The following is a 20,104-nucleotide window of genomic DNA, read 5'->3' on the forward strand; positions in this document are numbered from 1 at the left end:
TAAATGTAATATTCATATAAAGATACCTTGCCCAGCACTCTCTTTGTTAGGTTAACCAATGAACTGAAGTTAGTATGAGAAATTCCCTGCCTACCTCCAAATATTCTTGTTATTTCAAATATTGCTGCTAACAGGCACTGACCAGAAAAGTATTTAACAAATCTTTTAAATGGGGGAAATATGCTTTCCTTCTTCTTAAACCTGTGCCTGGAAACGTGAAATCTTTAACGTTAGTGCAAACTCTCTTTTTGTCAGGTACTACAGTGGGTGATGTGAGACGTCACACCCAGTTCCATCAGTCATGTCAAGATCTGGGTTTGTCACATAACCGAATGAAAGAGCAAGACAGAACAAATTACAGAAAAGAAAATGATGAATGTTGATCAGCCATGGAAAGGCACCTCAGGCTATAACAAAAATAGACTTTGTTGTGTGCCACTGGCAATGAACACTGCAGTGTTCATTGTTTGTGGAAAGGATTTTGCTGATGATAAAACCAAACTGAACGCAAATCTCTCTGCAGAGCCTTGAAGGCACTTTAGGCAACTTTACTGGAACAGGCTGCAGTCCAGAAAAGGAGGACAAAATGAATCTATGAGCAGGATACAGCAAAGAAGCCTTTAAATTACTGTTTTCCTCACCATTGCCATCACTTTAACCTTGACCAATTATAGCACAGATGGAAATACCAGAGAATGTAGTCTCTGACGTTATTGCTATAACTTCTATTCCAGCTGGGAGATTATCTGGGTAACATAGGGATGCTGTTTGCCAGTGACTTGTCTTGGTCACAGTAGCGTACCTCATGGAAACCATAGCAGTGATAGCAATGGCACAACCGTATTTTTTTTGTGTGTCATATTTTTTGGTATTAACTAATAATTTAATAATCAGCAAGCGATAGGCTTGGAATTTACTCTTGGTCTTGCATCCTGTCTCTAATGGCAATTAATACAGCATGCTTGGAGGAAACAGTAACCTCTCCACAAAAGGATATGAATAAACAGCATCTGACACATATGATTAGGTTTTGTCTAATGACTACGGCTTGTATAAATCTGGACTGTCAGATCACCTCCAAGTTTTTTTCAACAATAACACTGTAAATCTGGATATTCTTTTATCCACATCAACATCCAGTTCCTTTTAGAAACTCAGTACATTCTTGGCTTCCACAGCTTCCTGCAGCAACATGTCACACTGTCTAATCCAGCATATTTTGTGCCAATGTGTTTTATTATAGTTTTTATTTCCTCCCTCACAGGTTTTCAGAACAGATTACACATATAACCGAGTGGATAAATATCTTTGATCTGCATGAAAAGTCTGCCTGATTTTTGTCTTGTTGTTATTAGTCTTTACATTGTGACAGTTTATACATCCTACTGTTGGTGTTAGAATGTTAAACTTCACCAAATAATAAGAGATATCTTTGATGCTTGTCAGTTACAAGGAGAATTCAGAATAATTCAAGGTACTGTGTATTTGTACAGTCAGTTGTATACTGTGACACTGGAGGAAGAGTTAAATATATGCCCCAATGGATGTAGAATGGATAGAATTTAAGGGTTCCTAAGCTTTCACACTGAAGGTGATCTGTTAAAATCCAAATTACTTTCAAAGAAAGGGGTATCAGTGCCAAAATCCTGAAATACAGTTTTGATCATGAGCCAGCTCACCAAAGAAGTGTGGGGGTTTTGTAGCATGTCACTAAAGATTATGCATTTTCTGCTCTGAGACACTGCATAAAAAAATGAAAGAGTGCTGAATGTTGTAAGGCTTATAGGATAACATTCAAGGGCTTGGCAGGACAGATAAATGGGCTCTGTTGCAGTTTCATTCTTACTGCTGTTAGGAAATGACCATAGCAAATTATCTTGAGGCCTTACTTGTAGTTGTCTCAAACACAGATAGTTGGTTTTCTCCAAAAGGCGTATCAGTAGCAAAATAAATATGTGTCTATGTTAGTGTTCTAGTTCATATCAGGAGGGCACTCTCAAAGCATATATTGCAGTGATACCTTTGAATGTGCTGTGCTTCCCATTGCAGAGTAGTTTTGGGTACAGGTGTCATGGTTATTCAGGAATTAGTAGTGAACCAGGGAAATAATTTACTTGCTAACATAAGTAAACTAATGCACATATTGATAATTCATTTAAATAAAAATAATTTAGTTTAATCAAGATGGTGAAGAAAGATCTGGAGAAACTGTCATATAAATAATAAAAATAAAAAAAGCAAAATCCCTTTTTCCCATAACTGAAACAGCTGTGAGAACAATGCATTTACAATAATCCAGAGGGGGTAACTCTTTTCATTTCCATGAGTAGGTGACATAGTTTGCTTTTTTAACGTGCTTTTCCTTACCCTTACAATACTCATTTAAAAAGGGAAGAAAACAAAATTGTACTGAGAGATTGTCCTTGTGAAGATCCTGGGATTTACTTTGGCATGACCATGTAATTGGAGACATGAAAGAATAACACAATCTATAAATAAGTAGGGCTTTTGTGTGGTGTTTAGTTGGTAAACACAGTTAGCTGAACCCAGCTGTGCCTATGTAATTTCTTCACATTGCCTGCACTGCATAGAGAGAAAGCACAGCAAAATGACCAGCTAGACAAGATTGTTACGTTTTAATCTCTCCCTTAAATTTCCTAAATATAATATGCTTGTCAGGAAAAACGTTTGATTTCTTAATTTTTATGTGTACATAATTACACAATAAATTTGACCAATTTTTAATTAATATCTACAGCATCCAAAGTTGCTGCTGTCAGAACCTTGAGGGCACCTCCCAAGTCCAGGGATTTTAGCTGTCTTGGTTCAAGGACAAATCTGATGTGTAACTGTGTAGCCTTGAATGAGAGAGCTGTGGGGGAGAAAAAAGATCTGTGAGAAAGAGACTTAAAAGGATCCTTGCTGAGGGACTCCTGCTTTTATTTGGGAGCTGTCCTTAAGCTTAGACCCCCAACTTGTGCCTTGCAGAGCTAGGCTACAGGTATGCCCATGCTGGACGACATACCTTGCTGATACCAGCCTGAACCCTGATACTGATCCCACAGATGGGGATGTTCATCCATGCCAGAACACTGTAAACATCAACAAAATCTGAGTTTTCTCTTGTGTTAGGCACAACAGCACATATGCTAGCTTAAAACTCAGCAACACAAATAACTGAAACAAGTGCATAAAGGCGACATACACTGAAGCAGAAAGTGTGCTTTGCCTGCCTGTGAAAGTTCCCACAAGCTGGAATGTACCACAAATATCACTGCACAAACTTTGCAGGGAATGAAATTCCAGAGGACATAATCTTTAAAAACATGTAGAAACTGAATACCTGCATAGTTCCTCCCTTTTGTTATCAAGAAATGTTAGGCTTTTCAATTTCAACCCATTACATTTGGTTTGTTTCAATGTCTTATAGTGATAAGAACCCATAAAGATTACTATTATGCTTCGCTCCCATTATGAAACCTAAGAAACCAAACTATTGTTTTTCTATTCTAGTAGCAACTTGCAATGACAACTATAGTCTATTGTGATGGTAAGGGCACTGAAATACTGAGAATATTAACTTTTGATGAAACAAGTGTATAGAAATTGCAGTTGCTGACCTCATAGTAGTGATTCATCATTATTGTTTTAGTCTTCTTAGTGTTGTTTCAATAATTAAAATGTGTTCTGTTTTTTTATTTCTAAAAATTAAAATTTTGTGGGTTTATATCTTGAAAATATAATACCTTCTCAATTTATAAATTGCTTTTATCTGAAAATCGAAGACAGGTCTGGACTGATTTCAACCTATGTATATTAAAAACATTAATCTGAAGACAATAAGGAACTGCTGAATGGGAAAGCAGAATCAGTTTCAATGGCTTCTCTTAACCATATTCATAATAACCTTCTTAATAATTTGCATCAGTTTCAGAAAAACTCAGTGGTCCAATAAAGATACTAGGGCCACCATTACTATTTGTTAATTTTCCTGTCATTCAGATCACACTGTATTACACAATGATCTGTCAACAACAGCTAAATAAATTATTGTTAATTTCTGTCACCTTAATATTCAGAATACTTTCAGAGGATCTGCAAATTAAATTAATTCCTTACCAGATGACATATCACCAATTCACTTTTGACATGATGTTCATGTAATTTTTTTCTCATTTTCAGTGGTTCATAAGCACAGTCAAAACAGGAATGCTCATCAGATTTTTCTCACCTCTAAAGAAAATTGAATATATTTAATATTGGAAATACATATTCATCTGCAGAAATACTGCATACCACAATTCATTTTCTTTAACTTGTATATCTGTCCTTGATGGTTTCATGTCAAGTTGATGTTTTTCATCCTTATGAGTAATTAAAAAACAATTTCATTAAAATGAAGAAAAATCAAGTACTGTCATTATTTACTTATTTTATGATCCATCATATGACCTGATCTATTATAAGTTCTATCATGTGAAATCAATGTTGTTTACAAGATATTTCTAAATGGTGAACTGAAGTCTTCCCTCCCACACACCCCATCCCATTCCCATCCACCCGCCCACACTGTTGTTTTACACAAGGTTACATAGAAACAAGGCCTTTCAATGCTATGAAAGTTTACATGCCACCTTCAAATAAATTTTGGGATCTACCTATAGCCTAACATGACCATTGGGTGTTTTAGGTAACATCTCCTCTAAGCTTAACAAAGGAGCTATGGTTGGCCCAAATTGCACTAGTGAACATCCCAAAATAAGTTCTGGTAAAATACATTATTAAAATATTATGTGTATGCTTGGTTGTATATAAAAGTTTCTGAAATAATGCAAAAGAATTTACTTTTTATGTACTCATTTGGCTCCAGTATTAATACTATGTAATGGATTGCATAGACTTCCCTCTTAGAAAACAAGAAAGTGGGGAAAAGAAGGGTAACTTATGAAGAACCCACCACATGACAATAGTGTGAATATTTGATCTACTCTTTCCCATCACTGAACACACACAAAACATACTTACACTTTTATAAAATCCTTTGGAGTTTTGTTTCACAAAGATACTGACCAATAAAATGTAAAAAATGCTAATATGTACTCTTTTGCTTGGATTGAAAATTATTGTAATAAGATAGTACTGTCTTCACTGGTCCATGAATTAGATGACTAGGTTTACTTTTATGCTAAATGTCTACAAGAAAAGTTATTATTTTGAGACACACCTGATCCTTCACAAAATATTTCACATTTTCCCAATGAAGCATGCAACTTCTGGTCATGAAAAATAAGAGTTCATGCTTGCAAAACCAGCACTGCGTTAATCACACTATCTTGGAAGATTTGCTAATGTGTCTGCTAATAACTTGTCTGACCTTTCTGAAAACAGCTATAGCTCCATGAATGTTAAGGAATACTGATTTTGTTCTCATGTGTTTTATTTTTAATCAGTAATATGAAGAAACATCAATTTATCAGTATGAAAATGCATTACTACTATTACTTATCATGTATAACAGACAAATATGAAATCTACATGGTCTGAATTCATCATTTTACCATTTATGTAGCATAATAATATAGTACCGGCTATAATACAATACTTAAGACTGGGGGAGGCAATTAAGAACTCGCATTGTCTCTAATATTTTTCTTGGGCTTGAAAATTATGTATTCACTAGTTTATTTTCATTTACAGCTTGAGATACAGTAAATCTATGGTTCCTTTAATTATACTACATCTGCATTTTATCTGTTCCATGTGCATTTAAGGGTTACTCAAATAATCTTATTACAAACCTGGAAAACAATAGCTCCTGGGATAAAAAGAAAGAATTAAATATTCAGAGACAAAAGGCAAGAGGGCTGTTGAACCAAACAGATAAAATAGGTGAACAAAATAATTAAAATTAGAATTTGAATAAGAAATAAACTAAACAAGAAAGAATTAAATTAGCATGGCATCAGGGCAACTCTATGTATTAACATAGAAATTGTGCAAGTTGGTCACACTTCTTTGAGCTTTATAATCCATATGACCTTCCTTATTTTTCTGTCTTTAACTTTGGTAAAGTAAATGGGAAAAAAAAAATAAGTCAGAGATTGAAAGAACTCAGTAGGAGTTGTGCACATGGTCTTCCATGCAGAAATATTCAGTGAGCTCTGATGTCTGGCTGTTATCTCCCATGCATCCCAGGTGCTCCCACACCCTGTGAAAATCCTTCCTGTTGCCTAGTTCTGACTGGAGTGTTTGATAACATCATTCCAAACTGAAGGATAATTTGATTCAACTAAACAGTACCTCAGACACCAACATATATTTAGACAGAAATCAGACAGACCCTGCCATGTCTAGATTGGAGTTAAGGGTTTCCTTTGCAAGGCTCTGAAGGTGATACCTGCAGATGCCCTGGCATCTAGACAACAATTGAATTCAAGATCTCTCTGTTGAAATTACTTCCACTACCTGGTATAGCCAAGACTTTTAATCTTAACCGTGATAGTTCAAACTGATCAAACCATGTACATAGCCTGTATGCAACTCTCCGTAACTTAAAACAATTACTCCACTATGTTCTGGTTTCCGCTGGGACAGAGTTAATTTTATTCATAGTAGTTAGTATGAGGCTAAGTTTTGGATTTCTGCTGGAGACAGTGTTGATAACACGGGGATGTTTTAGTTACTGCTGAGCAGCGCTCGCACAGCACCAATGCCTTTTCTGCTCCTCACCCCCCACCCCAGCAGCAAGTAGGTTGGGGGAGCACAAGATGTTGGGAGGGGACACAGCCAGGACATCTGACCCTGACTGAGCAAAGGGATATTCCATACCCTATGACGTCATGCTCAGCATGTAAAGCTGGGGGAAGAAGAAGGAAGAGGAGAAGGACATTCAGAGTTAATAGCATTTTATCTTCCCATGTAACTGTTCAATATTCTGGAGCCCGGTTTTCTTGGAGATGGCTGAATATCTGCCTGCCAACAGGAAGTGGTGAATGAACTCCTTGTTTTTCTTTGCTTGTGTGTGTGGCTTTTGCTTTACTTGTTATACTACCTTTATCTCAACCCATGAGTTTTCTCATTTTAACTCTTCCAGTTCTCTCCCCCATCCTGATGTGGAGGATGGGGGTAGGGGTGTGTGTGGAGTGTGGAACAGCTATGCGGTGCTTAGTTGCTGGCTGAGGTTAAATCATGACACACCACAAATAACTTTCAAAATGAGTCTAGAACCTGCAGTACTAACCCAAAAATAAGTTCAGACCTCTGAAACTGAGACGTAAGTCATGATATGAGAATGTAAGACATTGCTTATAGATTGGAGGCAATAAGAAATAAGAATAAAGCCCTACACTCCTGTAATTAAAAGCTGGGATCAGGCAGCAGCCTTGTTCTAAACTTGGAAGAATATTTGATCATCCCAAAACCACTCTATGTGACTTCTTTTACACAGGCACTTATGGGCATTGCTGCCTTCAGACACAGCCACAGCAAGCCTTCTAGACAAACAGGAAAAAAAAAAAAACCAAAACCAACCCAACCTCAAAAAACAACAACAACAAAAAAACCAACCAACAAAACAAAAAATACATTGAGGTAGGTATTAAAACACAATTTGTTTTAAGAATGCCCAGTTTTATATAGGTGGTTCTTCAGAAGAGGAACATCTGCTCAATTCAACCAAGCTTGCTACAGTCCAGGAGACACCTAGAGCTCGTTTCACCTGTTTATTAGTTATAGTCAATCTTGATGATTCTTCACATGGTTAAGTTATGTGATCCCCATAAAAGCTTAATTTGTTTTCCCACAAAAAGTTTCTGATTTCCTTAATTGTATATCACAATTCATTATATTCATAAATGTAATTTTTTTATAGATAACTTGTTCATATCATATGGAGAATACATTTTCTTAGTCATTCCAAGGTCATCTTTATACCTCCCATCAGGGTATATTTGTCTACAGATGCAGATAAACATTCTTTTAAAACATCGTCTACAGTTTTTCTTCTAAATGTGATTCAAAATACTCTTAATATGTATTTGGTCATGCATACAGTAGGCTTCCAACGTTTCTCAGGCTCTTTTCACATTCACCTTGCCTTGCAGTGTTATAAGAGTAGATAGATAGAAAGATACATGCAGATACATGCAGACATGAATAGATACATAATAGTAACATGTTTAAGATACATATACACATATACACATATGCATTATGTGAGTATTTGTAATACCTTTCTAACGATTCATAACATCTTCATATCTAAGTATGGCAGTATAAGTGGCAGCTACTAGACTTTGAAACTTGAATTTATTTGATTCCTTTCAGCCTGCAGTATGATGATATGTGCGTTCAGGCTACTTAGGTAAACATAAGATGCAAGGGAAATGCAGGATCAGGAGCTGATCAACACAGGGAAAATCAGGGAGGCTTTATTGACTGCAAATTAGGCCTCTAAAGGCAGAGCAAGCACAGGATAAACAAGTGTAGGGAAGCAAAGCCAGAGCAGAATCACAGATGAACAAGCATGTGTTAAGAAAGAAATTACACGAATGATTGCAACTGCATCCAAAATGCAGACTGAGCAGTCAAGGATGGAATTGTTTCAAAAAGACAATAGTAACACCATTGACCAGCCAGTGAAAGAAGGCTGTGGCTGCCTGGGAGACTTATAGCCTCAGGAGGTTGGATGCAGACAGATTACCCAGCTGAGGAGGCAGGAAAGAGATCACAACTTCCATGTTCTCACCTTTTGCAATTTAAACCTTCACTATACATCCTAAATGCTTCCAACAAAAGTCGATGCTTCTCTCCTTCTTTGGTATGTTAGAAAGTGTAAGCACTGAGCAAAGGTTCCTCACATCTGCAGCATTTATACAGTTTTTCTCTTTTCTAGTGAACAGAAATTGGGAGGATTTTAATTATCTTTGAGTTCTTATCTCTCCACGAGATTTGCTTGAAAGCAGCCAACAAGATATAAAAGGAAAGAAAAAATAATTAGAGAATGGAATTAAGAGAAACAGAAAAACTATGATTATGAATGTGTTGGGGTTTTTTCTATAGTCAAAAATCAGGAAAGAAAAGTTAAGCATGAAGAAACTATCCTTTGTATCACAACAATAGAAGTAAATATGATTAGGCATACTTGCTTTAAAATGTTATATTGCAGTGTGCCCTCTTGACCATGTATCAAGTCCATCAGAAGCCGAAAATGATTTTGATATGCAGCTGAACAGTAAGGAAAGTAATATTGTTTTGCAGCTTCACAAATATTTTTTTATTTTCCCAGTCAGAAAAGAACTTAGTAGAAAGTGTTCCAGTGTATTTGGTGGCAATTAAGTAACTAGGAAAACCTTTGTAAATGAACAATATAAAAAATAATGGTAACTTTAAAAGAAATGTATATATAAAAGAACAGCTATGCTCTGTATGTATGTGTGTGTTTAAAAATTGTACGCTGATAGTACAACACCTCCAAACCAATGAAGAAGCATTTGTGACTGTGACTATTTATATTTACAAAATATTATAATTCAATGTTTATTTGAAGCACGTTGATGAGATAATCCTAAAATACCTTCCAACGTGGATTGACCAGCTCATCAAATAAATGCAAATTAAACAAAAAGAAGAAGCATTTAACAAAATTTTAAATTAATCAAAATATGTAAATAGACTCTAATATATTTATCTTTGTTTATTTTTCTTACAAAAATATTGGCAGGGTATTTGTTCCCTATATTTGTGGTAATCCTAGCTGGAAGACTATTGTGCATCAGGGAGTTAGTACTCCACGTAACAAGCTGACCTGAGTGCAGGCATGTACTGTGCCATGCCATACTGCACATTTTATTTGGTCTTCATGATTGTTTGGTACTTATCCCTTTATGGGGGCTGAGCTTAGCCAGACAATTGTAACAAAAGATCTTGGAGGCAGCACCCAGTCACCACCAGCAGTGACACCACAAGCGTGTCCTTGGCTTTATCTTGAAGTGAATTAACATGAGTTCACTCTATGCCAGAATATTTTCAAGAAAATCCTAAAATCCCCCAACCCTTAAAGACCATAACACTGATGAACAACACCACAGACAGTATGCATAGAGCATGCTGTGGCCTGACTGGAGGTGTATCCAATTTTGTACAATATTGGCATTTTCAGCCTCAGAAAGGATGTAAGATTTTTATAATAAAAGAACCAGTGCACCTTCTAGTGTGCAACATGGATGAACTAAAGGTCCATTATTTGAGTTCTAGTAACAACTAAATCTAGCCTGAGTGCCAGACATTTCCCAAAACACAACTCAATCAGCCAGATGATTTTTTCTTTCTCTTTTGATAAATGCACTTGTCAAACACAGACTCCATTCATTATTTTGTGGATGTTCTGACTTGTTATGATTCTAGTAAGAAAGGTATTCATATTCTGAATCTCAGTACAAGATATTGACCTGTTGGAGCGGGTCCAGAGGAGGGCCACAAAAATGATCAGAAGGATGGAACACCTCCCCTGCAAAGACAGCTGATAGAGTTGGGGTTGTTCAGCCTGGAGAAATGAAGGCTCCAGGGAGACCATACTTAAATACTTACTAAGAAAGATGGGGACAAACCTTTTAGTGGGGCCTGTTGCGGTAAGACAGGGTCAACGGTTTTAAACTAGGAGATAGTCGATTCAGACTGGATATAAGGAAGAATTTTTTTTTATGATGAGGGTGGTGAAACACTGGAACAGGTTGCCCTGAGAGGTGGTAGTTGCCCCATATGTGGAAACGTTCAAGGTCAGGCTGGATGGCACTTTGAGCAACCTTATCTAGTTGAAGATGTCCCTGCTCATTGCAAGAAGGTTGGACTGGATGACTTTTAAAGTTCCCTTCCAATCCAAACCATCCCATGATTCTATAATTCTATATAAGGTCACTTGTTGGAGCTAACATTATAAAGAAAGAGGATACTATTTATAGCATTACGTCCTTTCAGAAGCTGGGAACCCCAGCTTGCGCAATATTGAAGGGCTGCCAGTCAGGGTGCAGTGCACTTGTGGAAAGGTTAATTCACATTTTGTTGTTTTGAGCTGTTACAAGATTTCTTAAAAGAGGACTACTCTACTCATCATTTCATCTGTCAAATAGAAAGAAGGTTCACCTGGGAGCTCCTGCACTGTTAGATAAAGGCAAGGGCACCCAGGTGGCTTAATCTCTGGTACCAAGCCAGACCTGCCTGCAGGTTCTTCTGTTACAAGGAGATGACCAAGTGTGTTCTGCAGCTCAGGGATATGAGCAGCACAGCACAGGCCTGTGCCTGCTCAGGTTACCAGTTATGTGGACCACTGTGTCCTCCATGTACAACTGACATCAAGTTGGTATCACTACTTCCATGCATATTACATGAAACTAAAAAAGCTTTTCACCATTCATCTGTCTTATTCCACTTGGATGCTCATGAAGTGGTCTGTTCAAAATGGAAATATTCCAAAGCATAACACGGAAAAGCAATAAGAGAGAGGGTGGAAGTGGAGGGTACAAGGGAGGAGGTCTCATGACAGTCTTCATTCTGGGTATTTTATATTTCCCACGTCCTCATTTAAGTCAAATATTTTCATGTAAAACCAGAAGTTTGGTGGAAGGAAAATATTATTTTTGTATCAACTTTGTTGAGAACATAGTCTGTACTGACTTCATATGAAGATGTTGTTCAGTAATCGTGACATTTTGGTTTTTAGAACCAGAACATGAATTTAGGAAAATAATTATTGATATGCAAGCTTGAAAATTTCAGCTACCATTCTGAAGCACCGAATTTACATAAAATTCCTTTCAAGTGTTTAATTCTTAAAACAATTTCAAATAACACGTAAACCATTACTGAAGCAAAATTACATTTCAAAGTGATACACAGTGATCTAGCTGCTCAGCTATCACTGGTATTAATAAGAGTCACACAGCTTAGGTCCCTGTGCACCACTTGGGAAGTTCAGTGCCGTGGGTCTCCATTAATCACATCACAGAGGGAACATCCCATATCAGCTGTTTTTTATTAAAACTGCACGGCTCCATTTAAATATTTTATCCTTATCTATGTATCACTGTACAGAGACCCTCCCTCAAGCAATTATTTGCTATGAAATTGCATATTTGTTCATATTAGCAATGCTCTTACTCATAGTGGAAAGCCCAAGGTAAACTTGTAATGTCACTTGGGACAGTGGAGGTAACTGTAGCTATTTTATGATTTACTCATTTTATAGTAACAGCCATCTGCAGTCTGCTTATTTGCTTTTGCAATCCATATAGTGAAACAAAGTTACTTTTTTATTTTTTGTTTTGGTGTATGGTAACAAGGTTTACAAGGATGATATTTAGCATCTCTGTTTTGTGGATCATCAGGACACTTGAGATAGAACGGTGTTGATTATAAATGAAGGGGAAGGTCTTCAGGTACCCCTTTAGCATATGACTTTTTCTGACACTTTCACCTCGCTTACAGACACAGCAGGAGAACAGTGGATCTAAGTCTATCTAAGTCTATTAAAGGAAATGTGAAAGCTATTGAAATACCATTATTACTCCAAGTACCAACAGACACTTGAGATGGGTAGGCAATAGTAAATATCTTCCATGAAAAATTTTATAGCAAACACATACCAAAACTATCTTTCTTTTTTTCTTCCTATGCCTGATGAGAAAGTCCAACAACAACAACAAAATCTATGGTAAATCAGTTGACAAACTGGAATATAACTTTTGTTAGGGAAAATCACGGTCATCAGTTTAGTATTTTTTCACCTCCAGTAACCATCATTAATTTAGTGTCTTGCAATGCATGTATCTTCTTGGAAAGGTATTTGAAAATATTCACTTCCTCAGTATTTCATAAGCATATATGTTATTCTCAGTTTCTAGCACAATGAACTGTGGATATGCCCTTAATCACGAAGTTAAAGCAATGTCTTGATATACAACAGGAAAGATAAGTGTATGTTTTATATAATTTCCTAGATTTTGACAACTAACCTCATATTTTATAACTCTTATTTGACATTTGTAAACAACATTTTCAAAACAAGCTTTGCCAAAACTGGCATTTCGAATGATCGGTTGGTGGAGACAGGGTTACGCCTTCAGACGCTTAAAGCCAGAGTGATCTGCTTAGAAAAGGCTTCAAAATGCTTTTAAGATGGATATGGCTACTGAATGAAAAATGTTTCAACACCAGTTCAGATACTACTTATTGAATAAAACATATTTCTGTAAACTATATAAATACAGTGTTTACAGCAGTTCAGAAGAGGAAAGACTGAATGTTGGAAATAGCTGTATTGATTTGCTTTGGTGTTAGCTCAGATACCAGTCAGTGGTACTGACTGTAGATGTATGTCCTTGTGGATGGGGTATTTCAATCAATATTTTATTGTCTGTGAGCACTTTTTCAACAAAAAATTGCAGTATCAGCCTTTGTATCAAATTGCATTAAATCATTTATCGGTATGTCCTGTTACTGGTTGTCAAGACTTTAACCAGGAAGGCCTTCAATATATTGCAACCATATGCATACTTTGCTGGATTTGAATATTTTAGCAAAATTTAGTTTTGTTTCATAAAAATGTTTATATTCTGGGGGCCTTTGGATCAATTATTCCCCTTCAGATCACTTGCACCTCCAGATGACACCTCCTAAACATCAATTTTATCATTTGCCTAGGAGAAGGTTTACAGAAACATATGTAAATGACATATTACCTACATGAAAACACACATTGGAAACAGAACAGAGAGGCAAAACTATAGAAGAAACTCCAGAATTTAATTACAGTAGAATTATTTTTTTTTTCTTATTTGTGTTTTTTCATTCATATAACCCACATATGTTGGTAAAAGTACTACTGTCTGAAATTGAATTCTCAGAAAATCTACATCAGAGAAGAGGATACAAGCAATAAAATTTAATTTCTAGAGAAGGACCTCAGTGAAAATGATAACCTGTATTTCTCATATGTACGTACAATACATAGTCATGTTAAATCTTGAGACTTTTTCTTTTTACAATTGAATAGAGAAAACAAGTAATTAGGCCATGACTGCATTTCCTTTGCAATAGGTTTAAATGAGCCCTACTGCTTCAGTAGTAGCAATTTAATTTCTAAATACACATAATATTTCTCACTATGAAATATGTATCAAACATTTTCACATTCTGAATATTGCAATAAAAATGATGCTGTAAAGACAAATCTTGTAAAAAATATTAAATACAGAGTAGAAACAAAGAAACTGAGTAATTTCAATCTTTAGTCTGCAAAGTCCTAAAGAACTAAAAGTTTGAAAAAGTAACTGTATTTTTTTGCCATCATTATCATTGAGTCTGGAAATGAAAATGTTTGGAGGCACAAGCACCCAGAATTCATTAGATTTCTGACCAGAAGTATTTTATTTATTACAGCATTATATTTGCAGAGCATTTCAATAATATTCACACTCATAATGTGAGTCATAATGTATAAAAACTGAAAGGCACATAGCAAATCTATGAGGAATTCAGATTTAGAGCAAAGACTACTGGATCTCAGACCTGTCTCTTAGGTTACCAGGTCCTGTTTTTAAAATGTGTCAGTGAAAGCCCTGAAAATGTTGCTGGTTAGAAGGGATTACATAGCAAACAAGAGTTTCATTTTCTTCAAACACTTTCTCAAAAGGGAATACTAATCCTATTTCATAGTTCTCTAGTCACTTTGTAAAATATTCAGTAAGAAAATTACATGTAATTTACTCCAACCTGTAAAAACTGGAATCACATAAACAATGTATCTATCATCTCATAAAGAGTAACCTACCAGTTGCCAAGATTGCTTACAGCTGAAAGACAATATTAAGAAGCTATGATCACTATAATATATGAAAGACATTGGTTAGGTGTCCAGAGCTGGATTCCATGCGGTAGCTGCTTAGCTACTGTCCAAATACACAGAGGATAATAGGATAGTAAGTTGACTTGTCCAGTTCCTTGAAAATGTTCAGTATGCTACCAGCAACAGTAAATATTTAAGGAATTTAAGAGTGAGTTTTATAGGCATGTCATACTAAAAGAAAGAACAAGTGTTCTTAGTTTGAGTGTTTAGTCATGCATAGATGCTGCTGATATTACCTTTAGAGAGCTCAGAGATACAAACATAAAAATCTCAAAGAAACTTTCCAAAACATGCAAACCCAGTAAATATGAGGAAAAGGAAATTTCAGTTGCTCATTAAGAATGGTAATGTAGGTGTGTATACATGAACTAGGTATCTATGAGCTCATTATACTCAATGTACTAGAAAACAGTAGGTGGATTCTGGAGAGATATTCAGTGCACCCTGAGATACATATTTACATTTGGTGAGCTATATGGCTGTATTTACAGACACTTGCATTTAAGTAAATAGAGGTGAAATACCACATTAATAAAATTTTTGTTTGTATAAGACTACTTACTATAGAAGATATGGATTAGATTTTACGATAATCTGTTTGGAGGCTGACTCTTACACTGATATCACAGCTTTTAATATCAATGAATTCAGATTCAGTGGGTCATATCCCACAGTGCATGAGCAATTCCCTCAGTTTGAAACGACTCTATCTAATTATTGGAAATTTAAAAAAATGTTACTTTTTTTTTTTTTCCAGTTGTCCTTTTTACTTTATCCTTATATGGTTTTAAGACAGCAAAATATAGTATCAAAGAAAGCATTTAGGACTAGGGGAACCCAAACTAAAGTCTAGCATTAAATGTAAATAGTGGTTTAATTGTTCCTATTAATTTTATTTTGGAATGTAAGCCTGTTCGCAGTCATTTGATCACAGTAGAGGTGATGCAGCGCTCTTGAGTTAGTGGCCTATGAATTAAGTCTTCAGCCATCTTTTATGTCTATCAAATACACTGTTGATTTACAATATCCTGAGGAGGAAAAAATACAATTCTGATTAAGACTGTAAACATTGGCAGAACATGTAACAGAAATAGTAATGACATACATATATCATGCTTGAATCAAGAATGCCGACAGGCACAGCATATCTTTAAAGAAATATTGTGTAGAATATTAACTCATTTGAACTTAAGAGACAAGAGTTAATAAGTGATTATGTTGCATACCAAAATGTTCAAAATATTGTCCGAGTTGTGGAACGCTATGTGCATTGAAATATATATGCAATAAATATAGACATGTATACATACTAATGACAATTATATTCCTGCTTAGTCATTTGTAAATACTAATTATATAGCACAACATATTTCAAAACATTCAATTATGAGTACGTTTGCACATAATCACAGGTTGCCAATAATATATTTAAATTTAAATATGAAGGTCAGAATCACAAAAATGGAAGTTTCATTCTCAAATGTTCCTGTAGTTGAACATGGAGGAATATGTAGTTGAATATGGAGGAAAAAATATTCCAGAACTTTTCCGAGACTTACTGTAAGTAAACAAATTTATTTGAATGGAGCACCTCTGCCTGCAGTTGATGAAAGACTATAACAGTAATTCTTTTCTTCCCCTTGGACCAAATCATATAAGCCATCTGATGACAAATTTTTTTTAAAAAAATATTTTTCTCTTTTAGTTGAAAAGGGAAAGAGAATTTCACACACTCTTTTCTTTTAGAAATAAATTGGATCTTCAGTGATTAAAGCTGTGATATTGACAAATTTTAAGCTTTATTTATTTTTTTACATACAAGGAAATTGCAGCAGTATGTAGTATAGAAGAGTTACATGCAGTGAAAAAACTCACACATACTCTATGACAGTAAATTTTTGTTGTTGTCACTTTCAAAATTATGGTCTGCCAAATACTCTGGCAAATGAGATACATCATGAATACTGACACTAGAGAGGCAATGAGGCCAGAAGCAGAAGAAAGCAGTATATTTGCTTGAATCTGATAGCCAAATCCTTAGTTTTAGTGTATCTTTTTTCTTTCCAATCTGTAACTTCAAAGAATAACAGATTTTTTTGTTTGTTTTTCCCCTCTATTTATGTTATGCTGGGGCTTATAATGAAGTAAACTTAAACTAGTATAGAGCAATAAGACCTATTTTAACCAGGATTTGTTAATTCAAGTTAAAAAAATAGGAAAACCAAAGTGAGTCTGCCCAACAATTTATACTACAAAACTCTTTTTTTTTATGTGGTTACAGGCTTATGAAATTTCAGTAATTCAGGATGAAATTCTCAGTGGCAGGTCCTTGCTCTTTTTCGTTGTTACTTTTCTTTCAATAATTTCTAAAAAACTGGGAAAAATAAAGCCTAAAGAAACACCCCCACACACATTTTAATGCAAACACATGCACAAATGCCTCTTCTGAAATTAGTAGAATACATTCTGAGTACTCTATGTAGCACCCATGGTATTTGGTTGCAATTAATTTAATAAATATATCTATTAATCTGTTAAGAAAAGGTATTATTCCATCTCTCAGAAAACTCCCCTCAATCAAACAGCATTTCAAATTCTTTGGATACTTTTGAGCTCTCAGTGATTTAGTTCATAATTTTAAAATTATTTGACTGTAGATTTACTATCACAAAACATTACTATGAAAACAATATCTTTAAAAAACTTAAGATGAAATTAATTCTACGTAATGTGTATCCATAAATACTAGGCCATGCTTTAAACAATAAGTAAACCAGTGAAATCCTAATCCATTCTGTGTATAGTATAACTGAAGATTACCCTGTGTGATACATTTGTGAGTTGAATTGCCATTGTCTAGACCATCTTTATTTTGGAATCTTCTAACTTTTGATTCCTTGAAATTGAAAACTCAGTAATAATCCTCAGATGTTACTTGTGTCAGACTGTAGTATGATCCTATCTAAAAGCACATCATCACAGAATGGTTGAGTTTGGAAGAGACTTCTGGAGGTCATCTGGTCAAATCCCCCTGTTCATGCAGAGTCAGCTAGAGCTGATTGCCCAAGGCCATGTCCACTGTGGTTTAGAATATCTCCAAGGATGGAGATTCCATAATCTTTCAGGGTAACCTGTGCCAGTGCTTACTTGCCTTCACAGTGAAAATGTGTTGCCTGCCATTCACAGGAAACCTCCTGTGTTTCAGTTTGTGCCCATTGCCTCTTGTCGTGTCACTGGGAACAACTGAAATGAGCCTGCCCCTCTGTCTTCTTTACATCCTCACTTCAGGTATTTATGCATAGCTACTATTTAACTTCTTCATTAAAGACATAAACACTCAGCAAGTTTGCAGGTAACACCAAGATGAGTGATGTAGTTGATTTGCTAGAGGAAAGGGATGCCATCCAGAGGGACTTTGACAGACTTGAGGAGTGCACCCATGTGAACCTCATAAAGTTCAACAAGGCCAAGTGCAAAGTCCTGCAGGCTGGGGCAACCCCCTGTATGAATACAGCTTGGGAACTGAACAGATTGAGAGCTGCTGTGCAAAGAAAGACTGGGGTTTAGTGGTGGATGAAAAACTGACATGAAACAGCAATCAATGTGTGCTGGCAGCCCAGAAAGCCAGGTGATCCTTGACCTCTACTGAGCTCTTGTGAGACCCCACCTGGAGTATTGCATTCAGCCCTGGAGTCCCCAGCACAAGACAGGGACCTGTTACAGCAGGTCCAGAAGAAAGCCACGAATATGATCAAAGGGCTGGAGCACCTCTTCTATGAAGACAACCTGAGAGAGTTGGGGTTCTTCAGCCTGGAGAAGGCTCTAGGGAAACCTCACTGAAGGCTTTCAGTATATTAACACTTACAAGAAAGAGAGCGAGCTTTTTAACCAGGGCCTGTAGTGACAGGGCAAGGGGCAACAGTTTTAAAATGAAAAAGGGTAGACTTAGATTGCATATAAACTAGACCTTTTTATAGTATGAGGATGGTGAGACACTGGAACAGGTTGCCCAGAGAAGTTGTTGATGCCCTATCCCTGCAAGTACTCAAGGCCAGGTTGGGTGGGGCTTTGAGCAACCTGGTCTAGTAGAAGGTGCCCCTGCCTGTGGCAAGGGGGTTGGAACTAGATGATCTTTAAGGTCCCTTCCAACCCAAACCATTCAATGATTCTGTGATTATTATTACCTTAATTTCAGTGACAGGATGGAATCTGTGCTAACATTTTTGCTCTTACGTCTGACAATCTGCTATGATTGTCAGATTCTTAAAAAACTTTACCAAGTGTTCATTGGCATTACAGTGATATATTTGAATAAACCCTTTATTTACCAGTTTAAAGACCACCTAGTATTTCCATTTAGTCCCTGCTGCCTGTAACAATTACCATTATGGTAACCAAAAAATAAGTCAGTATACCACTTACTTTATGAGAGCCATTTTAAGGGCAGAAATATGGGGGTTTTGTTTTTGTTTTTGTTGTATTTCTGAAATAATTTTTGTTTCTGTTTTGTTGCTATCTTTTTTGCTAGATGCAGTTTTACAATTCGCTAGTTGTGATAATTCTATATTTAATTCACTTTTATATAAAATCTTTTTGTCATATAAAGTGATCAATGAAGGAGAAGCACCACAGGGAAAAAACAAACAAACAAAAAAACCCCACACCAAACAAAAAACCAAACCACAAACCCAAAAACGAACCAAACAAAATAAAACAAAGATAAATGTTGTTGACCAGAGTCAAGAATGAATGTTTCAAGTAAAAATGCTGATTTTTAGAAGACCAGAGTTTGATCACGTTATGAAGGACAAATAGTAAAAGTTTATTAGGGATGTTGGAGGGAGGGTTTTGTTTGTTTGTTTTTTGTTTTTCTCTTTTGTCTGAGGGAAATATCTGGACTGTGGCTTTTGAAAGAATCAGAGTTAAATCTTATTTATTATCACTTTCCTTAATGACAAAGAAAGCTACACAAACTAATCTCAGTACTAATACTAGAACAGATCCTTCAGCTACCTCTGGTGAAGTCATCCATTGAATGTAAAGTGACCTTTTGAAGTCAGAAATATGGAGAAGTTGAACAGTGGCATAAAAGCCAGGAAACTGCCAGCTAATTCAAATTTTTGCATCTAAGAGAAACCAGTTGTAAAACAGAGCCATTCTGTAAGATAGAAAACAGCTATAAAATGGCAAAGAAATGCTCAGAAA

Source organism: Falco peregrinus, chromosome 4, assembly GCF_023634155.1.
Source record: "Falco peregrinus isolate bFalPer1 chromosome 4, bFalPer1.pri, whole genome shotgun sequence".
Taxonomy (NCBI): domain Eukaryota; kingdom Metazoa; phylum Chordata; class Aves; order Falconiformes; family Falconidae; genus Falco; species Falco peregrinus.